This window comes from Rhipicephalus sanguineus, chromosome 11 (assembly GCF_013339695.2).
Source record: "Rhipicephalus sanguineus isolate Rsan-2018 chromosome 11, BIME_Rsan_1.4, whole genome shotgun sequence".
NCBI lineage: Eukaryota > Metazoa > Arthropoda > Arachnida > Ixodida > Ixodidae > Rhipicephalus > Rhipicephalus sanguineus.
The window spans coordinates 3205370-3213191 of record NC_051186.1 but is presented as its reverse complement, the minus strand read 5'-3'; positions in this window follow the sequence as shown (position 1 = coordinate 3213191).

The following is a 7822-nucleotide window of genomic DNA, read 5'->3' as shown; positions in this document are numbered from 1 at the left end:
ACGCACGGAAAGAATATACACAGCTTGAGCGCGAACTAACAACTGCCACAGCTCGATAGTTAAAGCGAGCTGCTTAAACACAAAGGAGGACGCCTGAAGCGAACGCGCAAGTATACACAGGATGAGCGCGAACTGTCACAGTTGTAACTTATTTGTGTGTGAGCAGCACGCTCCTTTTGGAAAAGCGGCCGCTGCAGTGAGCGAAGTGACCTTCGTGCTCTCTAACTTGTTGCAAACTTTGGGTGAGAGCACAAGACGTGCAAACCACCGCTATCACGAGATAAGCGTGCGCGCACGAGCGACCACGCCCTGTAGAGGCGCGCGGTCATCGCAACGCGTGGGATGACTACCTTTAAAGCGCGCCCTTCGAGCCCTTCGCGCCATCTCACTAGTGATAACGAAAACACGTTGAAGGGCCAACGATCTCTGAATACCGCCACAGAAAATGGTGTATATAAATAGCTCACCGTTAGTATGGTGAAGAACGAGCCGTCTATAGCGGAGTCGTTTTGCGCCGCGCGCTGCGCAGCGAGGGGTCGTAAGTTCGACTCCCAGTGACGGAACTTTTTCTTCTAGTTTTTTCTTTGCAATCTCGTTAGCTACTTATTGCAAAAAAAGCCAGATGTAACGATTTTTTGTCTACAGTTTTAATCTGAATGAACACCGAGTCATTATATCTTTGTACAGACACTTAGATACAGTTTAGGACCTCAAGCCGTGCTGATAAGCTTCTTTTTTTCGTTTCTATTAGAATACATCAAGGCCTTCTATCTCAACGCTAAAGAAAAGTACTAGGAAGCCTAATAAGAACTTCTTGACTATGACAGGTTGTCTATCAATATTGAGCGACTATTTAATAACGGCGCCTTTTCAGATGCTTTTTGTTTTGACGCTTTAACGGTGGCCTAGCAACATTCTACAAGCATTACCTGTGTTGTTAGCTGGCTTATACGAAGGGAATAAAGGTATTGTGAGAATGACTGTTTACGGTATACATCGCGACAAAATCGAAGACCAGGAATAATACATTTTCCAATCACAAATGTGCCGTTCGTGTGTAATCAAATATCCCCAGAAAGGAATGAAAGAATATGATTAGCATCTATCTAAATAACTTAAAGGAAAACACTCAAACACCGCTGAGTCATGTATTGCAGCCTGTTATTAAAATATCTCGCTTGAGTGCAGCCCAAAGAGTGTTCCGTAGACATCGCCATTGTAGCTACACTTCAAAAGGATACAAAATATAATACACGTGTAGCATGCAATTGGTAGGGAACGTTAATGTTTTATCTCCGCAAAAATAACATATTGCTAGTTATGGCTTGTCATCGCTATAGAGACGTTCTGGCTTGTGCATGGCCTTTGGTCTTCGTGTTTATCGAAACGCCCTGAGCGCAGGGCTGATAAAAGTTCCGGCACAATGAGTGTCTTCGTGTCTTCACGTGGACTTGCTTCTTCGTAAAAGAGCTACGCTCCTGTACTCCCCCCTCCTCCTTTACCAGCCCCCACTACAACATATGCAAAAGCCAGCAATCACATCAATCGAAAACTTAGGAGGAAAACGATTGTAGTGCGTAAACTAAGCTCTGAGACATCCCTATCGAAAATCCTGGTTTGGTGGATGCCGGATTGGCTGGTGGATACGACGGACATAATGGTGCACGTGGGGGAAACAGTAGTGAATATTATGCAAAAAAACCTGCATGTGGGAGAAACAAAAGTGAATACGCTGAAGACTGCGGGCGTCAGAATGCCTGATGACGATAACAGTGGAGGAAATGGTGGCTAATGGTGATGGTAGTGGCGAGCTTCTATTGATGGTAAATATGGCGAATGAAGGTGATAGGGGAAAATCCTGGCTGATGGTGGTGTTTTGGTGGAAATTTTGGTGGATCGCTTGGTCACCAAGCTGGATTACAGTGGCATGATGGAAACATGTACGTGTAACTATGCAGGCAGCACGATGGCCGAATCAGTACATGTAGCTAGGTGCATATAGCAGCATGTGAAATCACTGTCATTTCTAAGCCACAAAGAAAAATAGTTCGGAAATATATTTTCCTAAGTGCGGGACCCGGAATTCGAACCTGCGATTCCTCGCTCACAGCGCGCGGCGTCAGACGACTCGGCCTTGGAGCCTAGGTCCCTTAGCATAATAACGGGGAGCCATTTATATACACCATTGACAGCTGGCGGTACGCAGAGCAAGGAGGCACTTCAGCGTGTCCTCTGCATCACCAGCGAGATGGCGCGAAGGGCACGCTTTAATGGTCGTCGCCCCGCTCGTTGCGATGCGTGTACTCCTCCTGCCTCTACCACCTGTACTTCGCCCTACAGGGCTTGGTCATCCGTGCGCGCGCGCTTATGTCGTGATGGGGAGGTTTGTATGCCTTCTGCTTTCACTGCAAAGTTTGCGTTGAAGTCACAGAGCGCGCGAAGGTCACTTCGCTAGCTGCAGCGGACGCGTTTGCGAAAGGAGCGCGCTGCTGAAACACAAAGTAACAACTGTGACAGTTCGCGCTCGTCCTGTGCGTTACCTGTGCGTTCCTTTCATGCGTCCTTCTTTGTGTTCGAGCAGCGTGCTTTAAGTGTCGAGCTGTGGCAGTTGTTCGCGCTCGTCATATGTGTGTTGTTTTCATGCGTGCTTTGTGCTTGAGCAGCGCGCTGCAAGTTTCGAGCTGCTTACCGTTCTTCGTGTGAAATTCCAATTTGTTTATATCGCATTTATTGCTTCGCCTCTGCGATGAAACTGTGACCTTTTTTATTCATGCGGCGTCAATAAAGGCCTCGATTTTTGAGGAGCACAGCTGCAATGAATGTGTACAATTTGTGCACGCACTTATATCGATTTCACATGCATGATGTGTTGCGGCATTGTTATGTTTATAAATATAGGGGCGTCGGTGAGAAAAGCGGCAGTACATTTGTTACATCGCCGAGCAGCCGCCTACAAGTATATGAGCTCTGGCTTCACAACCACTTCCAACGCGTACAGCAGAAAACAACCGCCACTTAATATCGCCACGCTCGAAATGCATCTCTGGTAATTATTGCACATTTACTTACCTCAGGGGCACTTTACGCTAACAGTGAAAAAGCTTCTGAAGCAATAATGCGCAAACTTTGATCTTTGGGATTCACCTACGCCGACATAGGTCCCACGCAGTATGGCTTCCAGTGGCGTAGTTAGGAGGGGGGGGGGTGGCACACCGGGCCCGTGCCACCCCCAACCCCCGAAGATGTTTTCCCATGCGATACAGAGCAGAAAATGACACTCGACCCCACTTATCTGCCCACACCCAATGTACCCCCCCCCTCGATAAAATATTTCTGCCTACGCCACTGATGTGTTCCAGCAGAGGTTAGTCCTATCATGCCGACTGAGTCTGTCTAAATACCATCGACGCTTCTGGGCTTCAGAATACAAGATTCCGGCAAGTACGAATGACTGAACAGCACAGCTTTGGAATCGGTTAACCTGAATGAATAATTTTTTTTTTTCGTGTACGGTGCCCGCATAAAAAAACGATGAGCATCGATGCAACGCGCCTACAATGAACGCCTCCAGTCACAGACAGCCGCCAGTCACAATGGCCGGCACTGAGAACGCAGACTTGTCAGTAGGTATGACTTATTGTACCAATGTGATGGCATTTTTTGTTCCGCGCACTGGATTCGTTTTTGGTCAAGCCATTATGCAGTGTAGCCATTAATAGAGGTGCAAATAAGTGCACTGACACGGCCGCTGTATATCGTCGGTCGCGCGAGAAAACGTCACAATGCTGAATCAGGTACGTGGGTCAATATCGAATAAGATTGCGTTTAACAAAAGACCACTGTAGATGTCGACCTATAAGAAGACAGTGGAACGGCGATTAAACTCGGTAGCAACAGCTGGTAAGTACCCCTGCTCCTCGGTCCATTTAACGTTATTTTTTAAATTTAGGCTGTGAATTGTAAAAGAAAGTTAGCGCTGTGATCATTATCGGCATGCCATTAGTTGCCGACAGCATTTCAACGCTATGGCATTGAAAAGCCGTTCCCCAAAAATTACGATGTCGGCGGCGACTTCGTTGGTTGTGAGCGAAGCATCAGCGTGCCTTGAGCGAAAAATTAAGACAGATGCAAATAAATAAGAAGAATAAGTTCCAGTGGGAATCTGACCCAGGTCCTGCGTGAGAAGCTGGTGTTCTACCACGGAACCATGTCGGAGTTTGAAACTGCTGCGCACAAGAAAAAATTAGGGAGGGGCGAAGCATGTAGGAAAAGGGTGTTCAGCTCCACTAACGTGAAACCTGTGGAGCGGCGAAGCATGCAGTGTGCGCAGGTGTTTCCTACAGCAAAATCACTGCTAATGGGCAATGAGAGACAGAAGGAAGATTAGACACAGAGACTCGCAGTCCGCCTTTAGTTAACGTAGACGCTGCGAATCCTTATTGCTCAACTACGCACAAGAGAAATCTCCCACCGGCACTACATTGCAGGTCAAGATCCAGTGCCTATATATACGCGGTGGCCGGTGAACGGTTGTGCAGCGCCAGCAGTCGTTTTTTTCAATCAAGAAACTCGCTAGCAGGCGCTGCCTGCGTCGGCTTTGTCTCTCGCGGGCGAGGGCGTGGTAATGTTCCTTGCGAGCTAGTAGTGCAGCGTTCATCGCAGGAAGAGCATTTCCATAGTCGACGCGCGCCGTTCGCTCTCTCTCGCCACACGGCGAGCGCTGAGGCGGTGGCGCCCTCTCTTGCACTCAAGCAAATGGACCGTCACGACAGCAGACGACGATGCACGCCGTCACGCCGAGACCCTAAGGTGTTTTGCCCCTAAACATGTCACAGCTTCGCCACAATGGCGAAGCAGTGAATGCGATACAAAACTTGTTACTTCGGTTGGAAATACGTAGCTCCTACTTTAATGATAGCACGTTGTCTAGGTAGAACTTATGTTCCTCGTTGTATTGAATCTGTTTAATCTAACGGATGTGGCGAAATTGATTGCACCATGATGTATTTTTGTCTATGTTTCTTGTTGCTTGTATTGTGCCTTTTATTCTGTCTTCGCCTCCCTCTGTTCTTGACTGTGGCATAACTGGCATCTTGTATATCTTCTCTTGCAACCGCCCTGCAACGGCCTTCGGCCAACAGTATTGATAAATAAAATTACAAATAAACAATAAATAGGGTTAGATGCAAGAGAGATGCATCCGTGAGTGCACGTTTGCGCACACAGTTTGGCAATGCAAGACGTGCGACAACAGGACACGCGCAAAAAGCCACGTGATACGCACGTTCATACTTCAATCATGTTTTTATGTGCTATTCCCAGTCTTTTCTTCCCGACACTGGTGAATTGGTATGGCAAAATACTGGCTACTCATGTTAATCCTTGCACCTACCCAGGTCTTGGATGGTGCAAGTAAGTATGTTTTTCCTCCCTGTGGTGGTATGACAAGTGTTATTCGTATCTCTGGGGTTGCTGTTGCCGTTTATCGTATAGGGGTCTTTCAGGTAATTCGACGGAGTTGATAAAAGCGGTTCATCTTATGGGAACTGCACCAAATTCGCATCGTTTTTGGTAATATTGCATTTCCCAGACTGCCCGCAATAACAGTATTTCCGTAATTGTAGTAAGAAAGCGCAAATATACAGATTCCACAAGCGCTCTACAGCGCTCCTGAAAGTTCCTAATTGCACGCTGGTGGCCAGAGTGATCCTCCCGGGTTCAACGGCATCAACTTAAACGACTCGACTCCGCAACCACGGCTTTCTGCGAGGTCAGCCGTTTTACCACCGGAACGGCCGACGGGGCAACGATGCACGAAGAGGCCGATGAGTCTCGGCACTGCGAAGGTCAGGTCAGGTAGTCGCAGCGTGGTGGTTGACAGATTGGGATGGCAAAGCGGAGGTCGTTGAGGAGGATTTAGACAAGAAGAACACAGGAGGTGAAGACAGCGCTGAAGTATGGGAAGGAGCAGCTGACGGCGACGCCGAGGACAAAGAAGACGAGACCACGCAGGATGCTGCCGTCAGCGGCTAGAGAGCTGCAGAGGCGGAACGTGACTTGAAGAAAGACGACGAGAACAGGGATGGAGGTGAGCAAGGGGAGGTGAAGGAAAAGAACGAGGCCGGCGGTGAGAAGGACGGAGGCGTGGAGGGAAGTGTTCGGCGGAAGATGAATATAATGACAACAATAATTTTGTTAACCACAGGGGGTTATTGCCTTACGCGACGACGCGCTCCTGTAGTGTTTTTTTCCAAGCGACTGCGGGCGACAAAGTTGAATCGCCCAGCTTATTTTGCAGTCCACGGAGACATCTTCATTGATTGTGTGCGGTCGCCTTGGCACTTCCAGTGTACATGGCCCTGAATACGACCACACAACCAGCGACAACTACGTGTCGGCTCAGACGAAACCACTTGGCGGCAACACTGCTTTACTACGCATTTGTACGTAGTCTGCGGATGTCAATATTTGTAGACCATACGTTGCATATCATTGCATTTGTTTCATGCAAGGTTTCTGAGCTTACCAAGACAGTTATAGCTTTGCTTCTTTTTGTAACTTGTTTTTCTAACCGGGCGCCCATGTGCAAGTAGTACGCAGTCCCGTTATTTTAGCATGGTGATGCGCAATAAATGCTTCCATTGAAAGTCAGCGTTGTGCCGTGTTGTTCTTCCCTTTTGTCTCTCATTTTCTCACGTTTTTTATGACTATGCATCTATAACAACTAGCCCAGCTTACCACTCATTCGTGCCTGATTGTCAGAGCATTTCCTTAAAAACATATCATGTCTAAAGCAACACCCTGTATTTTTGCCGAAGTACATTTTAGGCAAATCTATGAATGTTAAGCGGCACATGAAGCTTTTGCCCTTGGCAGACAAAAAGGTGTAACCTTTTACAAGGAGATAGCAGCTTCCGTAGAAAGCGTGGCTTTAATTTGCGGGGTGCGGAAGCTGCCATTCCCTGAGATCCTTCCAGGCTTCCTTTGTGTACTTGCATTCACTCTTGATAAACGTGTTCTTGGTATCATTCTGGAAAAACGGAAAGAGAAGTGCACACTAGCTGAATAGATAGAACTCCGCCATTACTGTGTCACTTCTGCACTTTGCACTCACGATATCCTTCCGACAGAAAAAAAAAAGGCCAACAGACCATGTCGCACGATTTCCTAGACTGCCTTCATCCCTCAGCATATTGCTGGAAGCCGGGCTCTCATCCAGTCTTTCATATCTCGATGCGCAGCCGGCGAAGCAAAGGGAAAGAAAGGAGTTGACGCGCGGTGCGCCTTTCTCATCGTCAGTTCACGCTCGGCAAACGTGTGGAAAGGCTGGGCATGCGTTTTTCATTCGGCAAAGGAACAGGCCGCTTTCGATGAGCAACGCTGACAACGAGATGGGCTTTGGGCTCGCGCGTGGCGTGCGGGGCGGGCGTTAAGAGCTGCCAAAAAGGATCGGCGACAGAGTGGTGCAGTGGATCCTAAGTTACAGGAGCGCGACGCCCAAACGAAATGACGGGGATTGGCTATCGATGGCTGGGCACACCAAAGTTAAACTTCAATATAAACGTTAGAGAAGTGCAGCGAACCCTAAGCGGCGTGCACGAGAAGCAGAACTGCGCCGGCAACGTCGAGAAGTTCTCACATTACAGCTGCCTTCCGTCTTCACAGTAGTACAAGGCCTCTGAATTTTTTCCGCTCTTTACATAGAGGCTCCAATACATTTCTGCCTAAAATTCACAACCGTCCATCTTAGGCATCAGTGTAGACGGTGTATGGGCTTCTTGTGTCGGTGTTTGCTGAATAAGCTCAGCTTGTCTATTCGCAC